The sequence below is a fragment of the Chanodichthys erythropterus genome, chromosome 14 (genome assembly GCF_024489055.1).
Source record: "Chanodichthys erythropterus isolate Z2021 chromosome 14, ASM2448905v1, whole genome shotgun sequence".
NCBI classification, from domain to species: domain Eukaryota; kingdom Metazoa; phylum Chordata; class Actinopteri; order Cypriniformes; family Xenocyprididae; genus Chanodichthys; species Chanodichthys erythropterus.
In genome coordinates, this window is record NC_090234.1 from 18992632 (window position 1) to 19006387 (window position 13756).

Consider the following 13756-nt stretch of genomic DNA (forward strand, 5'->3'; position numbering starts at 1 on the left):
ACCTGTATCGCACAGCGAGGAGCAGTTACCCTGTGAAAATGATCGATGAAAGCTTTATTCGACATTGCCAGTTCTGACATATATAAAGAACTGGACCATTATAGAATTTAATGCCTCACTAGCCACATATGAAATAAAAGAGAGATTTTAATATCACTGTGAAAAGATGTATTGCTGTTCTACATAACAAAGGACAGAGGCACAAGGAGATTTATCTCTCTACAATTTCGTTAGCTGCTGCAGAAGTCCCAGATCTGCATTTGTAACTGTAAAATGCATGACGCTGCACTGCAGTCCTGCATCTCTTTATCAACTGGGTCATCCATCAATAGTGAGGTGGAGCAGGAGGCGGCGACCAGGATGGCAGAAACAATATTGATGTCAGCGACTGGTAGACATGGAGAGGATCTGTGGGTGACTGCACAGGCACACAGTAACAGTGAGTGCACTTTTTTAGCGGCCTTGGTTCCGAAAGCATTTTTCCCATTCATTTTCTCCATAAGCATTTTTAAAAAAAATCCTCAATAGAGCATTAAAGGTAGGGTAGGTAATTTTTTTTTCTTTTTTTTCATAAACACTTTGCTATCTGCATGGGAAGAGAGTCTCAACCAAAATAACAATCAAAAATACAAGTGGTCTAAATATTAAAGCAGAACTAAGTAACTTTTTTTACCTTCATAAATAGTTTAAGTCCTTAGGATGGTTAATTGACTTGTAGTGGTGTGTTTGAGGGGAGCACTAACCCACTCTGGCACGTCTACGCCAGAATACAATAATCTCGCCTCATGTTCACGTTCACGCGAGAGTAACAAAATGCTTTAAGGTAATTCAAAAACAATGTATATATTATGACTTTATAAGACAATTTCGAAAATTACCCACCTCCATCCAGTGTACAGTATTTGCGAATTACCCACCTCCTCTTTCTTGTACTGTATTTGCAAAACTACTGCGCTGGTGAGTGTTGTAGTCGTTGTAGTCCAGATCTGCGCTTGGAGTATTTAAACTGTAACTGTAGGGGGAGCTTTGCAAATCTTGCGGAGTTCCGCTTTAAAAAAAAGTAGGCTACATATATCATCTGTGGACATCTCAGGACCAAAAAATGATTGTCAAATGACTGGATGAACATTTTTTGGTCCTGATGTGATACAATGCCCTACCTGCCTGTCAGTATATGCATTTCCATCCCTCCGTGCACCCTGCTCATGCAGACACCACACGTCATCAGCGCATTCCTTAAGGCGGTGCAGAGTTGTAGACAGACAGTAACAGAGCACCACAAACAAACAGAAACCGCCTTTTACAGTTCCTCCCAAACCAACGAGTTTATGCTGTGTTCACGACAACCAGAATTATGAGATGGCAGCCCGTGATGTCCTACCCAGAGCTGTTCATGTCCTCAGACTCAGATTTTTGCGTTTCTAATGTCAACACCAAAATGAATCTGCAGCAGTCAGGTGGTACAAGTCAGAGCTCTCTAAGTTGTTTACAGTCATTATTATTGTAATGTTATGTGCTTTGCAACACGAGGTAATGTAACGCTGAGTCTTCTGAAACTTTTTTGAATCTGCTCTGGCTGTGTGTGACCTGCGCGTTCATGCGTTTTGGAGGAGGCGTGGCTTTGGAGGGGACTGTGAAGGGAGTGTGGGATCTAATGCTTTCAAAGCTAGCTTGCTATTGCTAGCGGCTCTGTAACTGCCTACCCTACCTTTAAGCCTTGAACCAGCATGAAGATGAATCACATTAAAACCTTGGATTCGAAGCAAAAAATAACAGCATTATAAATACTATTATGATAAAACAATTTATTATAATGTTGTGGCAGCTAAATTCACTAACATAAAATGACAGATTTTTGTCAAAATTCTGTCATTTTATATGATAGTGAATAGATATTTAAACATTTTAACATTCTGGACAAACTGAAAATTAAATTTCAATATTGGTGCTTCACCAGACTAGGAATTAGGAATTAGAAGTACAAAGTACAATATATTTAAAGTATACTGCAAAATATTAAACTGTTTGAGATTATAGAGAGGCCAACTGACTTTCTCATTAAAGAAAACTGATGGGATTTGAACTTCCAGAACCACACCGTTGCATTCTATAGTGGTTCGGCTCTGATCCAAGTATCGGATTGTTGGGAGTCTGGGCAGAACTTCCTCCAGAAGCTCTCAGATGAGAACAAGACGGCTCTTTTTGTAAAGCAGGGCGTAGATTTATAATAAAGTCTACAGGGAGCGACTATATTCATCTCTGATCAATAAACAGCCAGAGAACAGCTAAATAAGTTTTACAAAACTCAGACTTGAGCAAAAAAGTTAACTTTATCAGATGCGAAACGGGATCGGGCAACAACATGAGTCGGATTAGTACCCACATTTCCCATACGAGCCAAGGCGAATAGTGTCTGTGTGTCTTATGTATGTTAGACACTGCATTTACACATCATGGGACAGTTGTTATTTTGAAAGGTCATTGAAGATCCCTTACAGTCAAAGACAGCTTCTCCTAACTCTGAGGCAAGGTCTTATTACAGTAATGGATGACAGAAAAGATCAAACCTGAAAGCGCATATCTGCCTTCAGGGTTTCATTTCTTCTCCTGTGTTCTATAATACATGTAACAAGGGGAATGGATGTAATCTGTGAAAAATATAGAAAGTAAAAGGAGCAACCTAGAGTGGGAAGAGCAAGAGAAGACTGCAGACCACATGGTGAAACATCATAGGTTTAAGATCTAAACGAGAGATGATTCAAAAACAATGTGAAGAAACATGGAGTAAACTAAACAAAGGAGGACAAAACTTTTAAAAGTGGTGTTTGTTCATATTGATGCATATTGATATAGGATTTAGAAAGAAAAAAAAAAATATCACTAATATCCATGATAATATGGTACCAATATATTGTGCATACTTATTCATATAACTAATAAAAGTACATTTTTAGATGAATTTCCATTGAAAATAACTATATTGTGACAAATACTGTTGCTGTGAGTTAAATTACTCATCCGATTTTGGTTACACCACAAACCTCTATTGTGGGACGGTGAGAATGAGACTGAAAAAGAGATTAGATTGTTTCATTAATCTTATTTAGTGGTAGAGAGTGAATGCCCTTGATTAGGGATCTCTGCTTGTCTGCAAAGCGTCTCTCTCACATCACCTGCAGAGCGGCGGTGAGCAGGTGCTCATCTGCTCTCTCCACCCTGCTGCTCCCATGAGTCCCCACTGCAGTCTTAAGGCTGTCGTTTTGTAAGACAGTTAATTCCTCAAAGCAAATGAAAGAAACCTCGAAGGGCCCAGAATCACAGAATGCTCCAGATCCCAGGCACCCATGTCTTTAGATGGCTTACTTCTAAAACAAGAGGCGCTTTTCACCAGGGACATGCAAAGCCCCAAGGTTTTGTTAAGCCGCTGCAACAAGCTCCGAGACTGTAGAAACAATGCAAAGCTTTGAAAAAGCCATTCCCATCAGCCTGAATGAACACTCTGAACTCCCTCAAATCTGACAGGATTCTTGGTGTGATGCAGAGCGGATCATAATAAAATCAGCTCGGGTTTTGACTTTGACAGAAGGGACGAAAAGACCCTGCTCTATTAATCGCCTTAAAATAGCACAGAAATGATGTAAGACCTGAGAGGACACAGTAAAGGCTGAACCGCTTTCAAGTATGCTGCTAATGAAAGTGTATTACGCTGGGTAAAAACATAGATTTCTTACTTTGAATAATCCGGTATTGACTCTTAACATCCCAAGATTGATCCTTTAATCCAAGCCTTTTAGTGGATGTGTGGAAATATTTGCGAAATATTGGTAGCATGCATCCTGTCCTGCAGAGCCATAGCTATTTTTCCATCGACCTATTTTTATGTGAATTTTCAGATATTGCATTAAAAAAAATAAATAAATAATAATAATAATAATAATAATAATAATAATAATAATAATAATAATAATAATAATAAAAATGCTAGATGGAAACACCAAGGTGTGTATACAATTCTAAAACTGCACATAAAAAGAAACATATGCAGTCAATTGAAGTGCATTGTTATTTTATCCAATAAAAATGTGCATAAACTATGATGGAAACACTTTTCACCAAATAAATCCCTCGATGCAAAAAAAAAAAACTCCTGTGACTTTGGCTCAACAGTTGATGTGATTGAATAACTGAGCAATTTCATAGCACAGCATCTCAAATGTTGGTTTGATCATTCTGAAATGCCTGAGCCAAAATCTGTTATCAAAATGTCCAAGTGTTCGCATGGAGCATGGAAGCTGAAGCATAGTGCGTTTACTACATGACATGGAGGCGCCGGCGCGTTCACTTGCAACAGCGGAAACACCTTAAAATACTGTCATTTTTGGTCAAACAGATAAAAATAAACTTCTTCAAACTTCTACTTTTATTTGTGTAAACTCACAATAATAAGAAAACGTTGTGCCTTTGTCAAATAAAGAAAACAAACAGAATGTGCTTTCTGCCCTGTGAACTTTGGGCGTGTCAAAAAATAAACCAAAACTCAATGTATACTTGCCCACTTTCAATTCAATTCAATTCACATCTATTTGTATAGCGCTTTCCACAATACATATCATTTCAAAGCAGCTTTACAGAAAATGAATAAACATTACAATTAAAATTTACAATTTCCAGACACGAGAAATATATCTATAGAAAGCTTGAACAAATGTTCTCTGATTATTGTAATTCATATGAAGCATGCATATAGGCACGTCCACTACTGCGGAGATGACAAGTCAGCATCGTCAACTTAATCTCTGCAGTCGAAAACACAAAATATTATCAATAAATTAAAATGATTAGACGGTCTCCTTGCTGTTTTTTCACCACACATTTGTAATCATTACTTTTGCCGGTGCGCTCTGGCAAGCTTAATGCATGTGCTTGAGCACTGATTAGGCTATGTATTTTATATAGGCTCATTACGATTTATATGGGTTATTAATATACATTTGCGATTAGTTGACTAATCGCTTGAATGACTAATAGTCGACTAGAAAAATCTTTGGTTGAGGACAGCCCTAATAATTACCTACCAGAAGTGTCTCACACGATTGCGTTTAAAAACACCAGCATCCGGTCCCAAGAGAACATGAGTGTTTATAGCATTTGGCCTGCACGCTCTAAGGCACAAGTCATTTATGATGTACAAAAAAAAGAGCTTCCCCGATTGCAGAAATGTCCCTTTTTATTACAGATATTTTTGTGCCAGTTTCCCAGGAAATTACACTTTTGTGGATGGAAATGGTGTTTTATTATAACGTAAATTCGCAACTTTGGATGGAAACACAGCTACTGGTGAATCGGTTTTACAGGATTGAACCCACTATAAATGCCACGACCATTGGCCCATCTCATTGAACATAAATTGTGTCCTAGCAGGTAACTTCTTCCAGGCAGCTTTTTAATATGCTTCTTATTCCAAATCTGGAAGTATGCTGTCATCTGTGTCATTTTATTAGCTTTGTGCAGTAACCTGTAACAGCCAAAATTATATGCAAATGTGAGGGGGAAAAAAAAAAAGTGCATCAACAGTGAGCGATCAAGCAATGATAAAATAACTAAAACAAGCCTGTTGATGTCGCAACTGAATCATTAAATCAGTGTTGTTACCCAGCCTTAAAGTGTATACGCTCTGAATGGTATCTGGCCTCAATAACAGACCTTGACACACGTCATCAGAGCTGAAAAGTGAGAGGTAAACGAATCCAGGCCCATGTAATTTCATCTCTGAGGCAGCCGTATGTCTCTGCTGGCAAGTCATGGAAACCTAGCACTAAGGCTATATTCATACCTCCTTTGTTAAATAAATTAATGCAACTCTTTAATTCTTAAAAGAATGAGTCATATTACCATGATAAATAAATGGAATTGTCCATTGCTCATCCTCTTGGACTGGGTGATATATTTGAAAAATTACATTTAAAAAATTGTAAATGTATCCCTTTTAATGTCTTAACAGAAAACTTTGTGTCAAAAAGAGAAATCATCATTTCAACCAATTAGAAAAAGAAAATCATTAAAAACAGACAATTTTTACACTTAAAACTACAAAGAATGATAAAAACTATTTCGAATAAATACTATTCATTTGAACTTTCAAGTGAAAGAATCCTGAGGAAAATGTGCCACGGTTTCCACAAAAATATTAAACAGCACAGCAGTTTTTAACATCGATGATAATAATAAACAGCAAATCGGCATATTAGAATGATTTCTGAAGGATCATGTGACACTGAAGACTGGAGTAACAGCTCTGGAAAATTCAACGTTGCATCACAGGAATAAATTACATTTTAAAATGAATTCAAATAGAAAACTTTAATTATGAAAAAAGCCACATGGGACTTTCGCAAACAGGACGTTTTAAGTCAAGTTGCCAATGATTCATGAATTAAAATTCATCAAAACAGACAGATTCATGGGAATAAATAAATCCTGCCAACTTATCAACACTTTTTTGCTGCTGAGGTCAGCAGACACGAAAACAGGCTCACACTTGCAAGTCACAAGACAAGGAGGGATTGTGCCAATGGACAAAAACAAAAAGCATTAAATTCACTGCGACTGTCACAATTTCGATATATCACCTAGCACAAGTGCCTACAGTTCTGATTAAGCACTTGGAGAAAACTTACACATCAGCAATAGGAATAAAGTAACAGTTTGTTTTGCACACCCTACCAGCATTGCTCCACCTTTCTTTCTTTACATGTGAACAATCTCTATGTGAGCATGTTTCACTGCAGATTCACTTACCCACGATTATAAAGCAGCGGATGGTGCTCCGATCTCACACAGCCTTGAACAAGATCTTCCTGCTGAGAGTCTCCACTTCTTCCTGGAACACAAAGGAGAATAAAACATCAGACCACAGCTAAAGCTGCTCTCTCCGACCCTGATTCTAAACCATTCAAATAAGAGCAAATCTAAACTGAGAGGACTCGGTGAGAAAAATTAACACCATAAATGGAGAAATTCCCCTTAACCAGATGTCACACATTTTATACTTCATTTACACTTAACAATTACTGTTTAAACACCTCTGCTTCCACATACAACTGGGGAAGCTGCAATAAGCTTCAGTAATTCTTCACACACAAAATAAAGACATAAACTGTATAGACATGTCCATATATAAACTAACAGTCAAAAGTTAGGAATTAAGATTTTTTTTTTTTTTTATGTTTTTGAAAGAGATCTCTTATGCTCACAAAGGCATTAAAGGCAATAACATTAAAATGCCATAAAAAAAAAGTATACAACGAAATATTAATACAATTTAAAAGAACAGTTTTTAAATTATATTAGATTTTAAAATGTAATTTATCCCTGTGACAGCAAATCCTGTCACATGATCCTTCAGAAACCATTCTAATATGTTGATTTAGAAACATTTCTTATTATTATCAATGTTGAAAAAGGTTTTTGCCAATTAATCTTTTGTGGAAATCATGATATACATGTTTGGGGTAAATACAAACAAAACAAAACAAAAAGCTAACCATTTCAAATAAATGCTGCTCTTTTTTAACTGTTCTTTATCCTGAAAATAACATACAGATATCAAAAACGTATTTGCATATAAACAGTGTCAAGTTGACTTGAAAGATAAATACTGTAGTAAAATCTAGAAAATGACAAACAGCGGGTGGCATCTTTCAAGTAGCATTAACTAGGGCGTGTTTTTAAAATTTTATCTCACTGATGTCATTGCATAAATGTCAAGGTTGAGTTGTGGCTGTGGACTTGTTGGCAGGAGATGCCAACAAAGCAGACTGCAATTTTTAAGGGCCTCAGACTGTAGTTCATAGTGAAAATTGGTTCACCCCCTTCATCTGAGGTATAAAGAAAGGCTGTCAAAAGGAGTGACTACCCCTCTTTGTTATCATAAATACAGCCCTGAGAGCTAAGGAAAGAAAACTCAATAGAGGTTTCAAAATAGATGACAACACGGCCACCCTGAAATGGAGGTCTAAAAATAGGAAGCATGTCCTGCCAAAGGAGAGTGACAACATAGTTCAATTAGGCGGCTCAGGAAAGAGAAAGATAGATGTATAGAGACTGAAAACATATCCCGTTTCACAAACATAACGTAAAAGTGCTTTTCTTGAAATAAAGGAGATCTATTTTGCAAAATTCACTTTTATTAGGTGTTTGAAGACAGATGTGTGTCCACAGTGTGTAAATGACCAGCCTATAATAGTAAATATCCACTCACTGCTTTTTTAATAATCCATAAATCATAAACATTCTCTCTAAACTCCCTGCTCTTACGTAAGCCCCGCCTATGACTGGTGACAATCTGCCATATTAGCATAGAAAGCCGCAGCAGTCCGCCATTTCTGTTCGTGAAAAAAAATGCTGTAGTTATGAAGGAAATGTGCCGAACAAAGCTGGTAAAGTGTTATATATTTGCGTAAATCATTTTGCGCCAGACAGCTTCATAAATTAGGGTAGAATTGGCACAAAAGAGTAACATGACAGCACATGCTAGTCGATGAGTTTAATCAACTCCACAACAACTACATAAATTTATCTACCAACCATTCAGAAACGTCCAGTTTCATTCTAAAAGTTGTAACTTCTCCATCAGAAGTCTGTCCATCAGTGTCGACTCCGGTTCGAACAATGTAAGGCTGAACACCTCTACTGACAATTTCTGACATTTTGGCTACGTGAGATTCTCCAGCTTTGTTGTTGTTGAGCAACTGAAGCATGAGCTCCGCCCTCTTCTTTACATTTATGATTGGGCACTCAAAGCACTTTACATATGAAAGGGGAGAATCTCCTCAACCATCACCAATGTGCTGCCTCAATGCAATACAGACAAGCTAACTTAATGACTTGGTTTTCCACAAACTTTTTGTGAAAACGTCAATGTCTAGGCTGGTTGAAACCAAGAGAAGCAAAGAATTGGTTTAGCAGCTGACATGGATTGCTGCCGAAATACTTGTCAGCAAGTGAATAATAGATGTGTTTTGAGAGTCAGAGAGCAGAAAACAAAGGCTGGATCAGGTTATGGGCAGTACCTGTTTTAGGGCGTTCAGGTGGAGGAAAGAAACAACGTGTAGGCAGGAGGCCAAGAGTTCATTCAGGATCTGGATAAGATTGCACATGGGAATCAGGTTAGAGGTTATTCCTCAGGGAACAGTTACAGTACAGATGAAGAGAAAGAATAAGAGATAGAGTGCCAAAAAAAAGGAAGACAGACAAGATCTTGCAAATATCACAAATAAATCAGCAACAAATATTACATAAAACAAAGTGAATTATTTGACTGTTCAAAATTAAATTAGTTCAATTTGCTAAATTGCTAAATTTTCTTAAATTTGCTCAATTGATAGATAAAGATAAGATTAGATAGATCTCAACTCCACTGAAAGTAACATGTGGCAGCAATAGATGATTATCAGACACTTTCAGAGTTACTACCGTTAGCATCCCTCTTCAGACATTTGACCGCAGTAACAGAGTGATCCACTGACTGTGGTCGGCACTGACACTCTGTTCACCCATGTGGTCAGTCTGCCCTAAAAACCACAGTGTCTGCCATTCACATCAGCTCAACAAAATGTGGTTTTGTCCTGAAATACTCTGCATGCTTCATAAAAAAAAAAAATAATAATAAAATAAAAAAAGCCATTTTCTGGAAACATACAAAGTCCATTTATATAAAAATGTATTGCTAATAGCATTCAGCGAATCAGCAAATTTTCCGGTGTTACACAGGAATGCATGAGATTGTGTAATTTAGTTCCCGCCTGACCGAATAAATATCCGAAAATATAAATAACCCTGTAGTCAAAATGCACTCTCAGCGCTGCAGTCATTTTAAAAATTCAGCTTTCCCAGAAATAATAATGAAATAAGAGCTACCAAAAGCCCAGATGTGATCTATGAGTGTGCTGGTGTGTTTTTCAGCCCCTTATTTTTAAAACGACAGCAAATTAAACTGTACCCATGCAAAAAAGGGTCGATGTCAGTCAATTAGCTTATTAACCCAACAGGCATCAATTGTGTGATGCATTTCAGGAGGCAAAATATTAGGGATGTCAGTACAGCTTTGTAGAGAGGACAGAATTAAGACATTACAGGCCTAATGAGTCCTAAACCGCCAAAGAAGAGCAGCCGACTCAGCAGAAACACAGACTGCAGTCGCCTGAAACGGGGAGGTCCACAGCATCGCTGCCTCCGCATACTAAAACAGCCCACACAATTACCACACTCTCTCATGTGGCACTGTGAAAAGATCACAATCATCATCATCCTCATTAAGCATAAACACACTGTTGATAATTTGCATTTAAACAACTTTACTTTGCCTCTATCTGCTAATTATCTGTTTAAAGATACATCGACCCAAAAAGACTCCCCAAAAATTATTCACCCAGACCAAAATGACTTTCTTACATGGAAAAGTTGAGATTAAAGAGTTAGTTTACCCAAAAATTAAAATTATGTCATTTATTAGTCACTCTCAAGTCATTCCACACCCACACCCATTCATCTTCAGAACACAAATTAAGATATTTTTGATCAAATTCGATGGCTCAGTGAGGCCTGCATCACCAGCAATAACACTCCCTTTTCCAATGCCCAGAAAGCTACTAAAAACATATTTAAAACAATTCATGTTACTACAGTGGTCCAACCTTATTATTATAAAACGACAAATACTTTTTGTGCGCCAAAAAGAACAAAATAGCAACTTTATTTCCCAATATCTAGAGATGGGTGATTTCAAAACACTGCTTCATGAAGCTTCAAATCTTTACGAATCAGCGCCAAAATCATCACATGATTTCAGTAAACGAGGCTTCGTTACGTCATAAGTGTTTTGAAACTTCAATAGTTCACGTGACTTTGGCAGTTTGATACGCACTCCGAACCACTGATTCGAAACGAATGATTCATAAAAATTCAAAGCTTCATGAAGCACTGTTTTGAAATCGCCCTTCACTAGATATTGTTGAATTAAGTCGCTATTTTGTTATTTTTGGGTATTCTTGACACTTTATAATATTAAGGTTGAACAACTATTGTCACATTAACTTTATTCACACTAATCTGATTGACTGACTTGTTAATAAAGGCTTAAAATTTGGTCTGTTTGTAACAAATGTTATTGTATGGGTTCAGAAGACATGAAATGCAAGTCTTTCAAATGAACATGCGTGCCTGCAAAAACATTACAAAAGACTGCCGTTGACTGTCTGCTGTACCCTGTGTAGTAAATGCTCTGTAGAATTAGCGCCTTTTTGTTTCCTGATGCTTCAGTTAATTTTGCAATGAGATAAAGTTGCACTTGCACGTTGTTGTTTGCAGTGCATTTTATCTGGATAAAGGGTCTTAAATTCACTTAATTAACATCATAAAATCTTTATATAAGAATGAATTCTCACAGTTTTTCTGTTGCTCATTTGACCACTTCTGGAAAAAAGATTAAATAGTTTGTTTCTAGAAACATCTTTGCGAACACGATTCACACAAATGCAATTCCATTCATCAATAAGTTATAGCGGGTTTGCACTCGGTTCTTATCAATCATATCAATCATGATTTTATAATTATAAATGTATTATACGTTTTAATATACAAACTGCTCTCCAGTCAGGGTTAGATATTTCATGATAGGCTGGCAAAAATGCTCCTGATAGTTCGTGACACGAGCAAGAGCGCTGTTTTTGTTTCGTTTCTATATGAATCTGTTTTTGAACAAATTGGGCGAGTCACTGACTCACTAATCCATTCATTAAGACAGTCATTTGCTTCGTTCCTGAATGAATCAGCCATTTTGAACGAATCGGTTGAATGATTCATTAACACTTGCTGTCACCTACTGGCGACTTTAGTCTCCCATCTAAAAGTAGGCCTATTCTATCATTTTTTACCATCTAAAAGTAGGTCTATTCTATTTTTTTCCACTAACATTTTTATATTTTATATTCGGATTTTTATATTTGAAACATTAATCTCATAACATTACTTATGCAATTGTAATTGAAGTGTAAATGCATAAATGCTACATTGTAATGTCAGTTGAATTTTGTTTACAATGATTCATTTGATTGGTATAAAAGCCTGTTATTCATTGTCATTAATGAAGTATTCAGAGAAAAATCTGGTCTGTTTTCATGTTTTTATGAAAGTTTGGTTCATTTTGTATACTGCATGGTATCGCGATACTACTTGGTATCGTGATACTTCAGCTGGTATAGTATCGTAAGACATTTTTATGGTATTGTGACAACCCTAGACTACACAATATCTTTGTATCTACAATATCTACACAATTTTTACTCAAATATTCTTGTGTTATGGACAAGGCCACATGTTGCTTCTAAGGATCAGACGGTGAGGAAATGTTCCCATTTCTGGGGCAGCAACGGCTTGAATGGTGGGTTTATTATTATTATTAATGAAAAACACGACAACAGTACAATGACAAACTTGCTTAAATAGGTGCTTTTACATTTGTGCCACTGTCTTGTCAGTCGAGAGTGAGGTGAAATCTGACTCCTGCTGCTGATCTGTGCTGCGACTCTTGTTCGGCTCACACTGAATTGAGCAGACGCCTTCTCGTTTTAACTGTTGTGTCTGTTCTCTAAATGATTTTTTATTAGCAAGACTAGTTGCTTCCCGACTCTGCCGTGGTAGTCGCTCAAATGAAACATAAAAGGCAGGAGTATAGCTCCACAAACCTTTCCTCCGCTGCATAATTCCACCTAGTAGCACCAATACCATAGTCTCTCTTTCGTTTCGCCAAGTTTGAAAGCTGTGTACAGAAGAGCTTCTGTGCTCCTATTGGTCAATGTCACAGATGTGAAGGAGCGAGTTATTGAGTACAGAAAAAAATTAAACATGGTAGTCTTTCTATCAGGACTTTGAAGCATTGCAGACAAGGTGCTGGGTGTCATCCACTATGACACACTACATGAGATAAAACAATCGATTCTTGCATCCCCGACACCCACAACACCCTACGTCAAAAAGATTGTGCCAAAATCTGAATGATATCGTGTAGTCTGAATCCAGGCATAAGACCTGAAAGAAAATCAGATTTTTCCCCCCCGTAGCATCCCTCAAACACGTCAGCACTACTCCTGCTAGAAAACTGTGCAGTCACCAAATCAATGGCCATCTCTCAAGCGACCTTATTAATATCGTCCAAACATGATTTATTATTTATTGCAGCTGAATGTCTACAAGGGTCCATGGTCCGTCTTGATGGATATCTGTGCGACAGGAGCCCATTATTTCCAGCATGTCATATTGAATTCTGCAGGAGTGCACTCAATTTTCCCTGAGCCGCAGGCCCGGGGCCAGGGGGACAGTTTCAGCTGGGCTGCCACAGTGGCAAGGGGATATCTGACAGGATCTCGCTCTGTCAAAACTACATTTCAGTCAGACAGAGATGGCCCCTCTGCATGCCGCTAATGGATTGGTCTTTTTTTCTCCCTGATGGAATGGAGAATCGATGACATCATGGCTGCGGGGACAATGGCTCCAGATTCAATGAGCGTTGATGACCGTTCGAGAAGCATCAAGCCTTTGATCTGTGCCTGAACCTTCAGTAATGAGGAAGATCAATTTTGATTGTTGTAGTAGATGAACTACGGGTCTGAGGGCAATTTTATATTCATGCCGTTGTGGCCGTTCGTGGCGTATAATTGAGCATGGGCTTGATTAAAATTCATCTCGCTCCATGCGGTCT

The 13756-nt window shown here is 37.6% G+C and overlaps 1 protein-coding gene across 6 annotated transcripts in view; it reads right to left on the reverse strand.

Annotated features, from left to right (window-relative positions):
• adarb1b (adenosine deaminase RNA specific B1b) overlaps positions 1–13756 on the reverse strand; it is a 177668-nt gene that overhangs the window by 112169 nt on the left and 51743 nt on the right. For all 6 annotated transcript variants that reach the window (XM_067408640.1, XM_067408634.1, XM_067408638.1 and 3 more), the window contains exon 2: positions 6799–6880. The gene's annotated coding sequence lies outside the window, so the exon portion shown is untranslated. The remainder of the gene's footprint in view (positions 1–6798; positions 6881–13756) is intronic.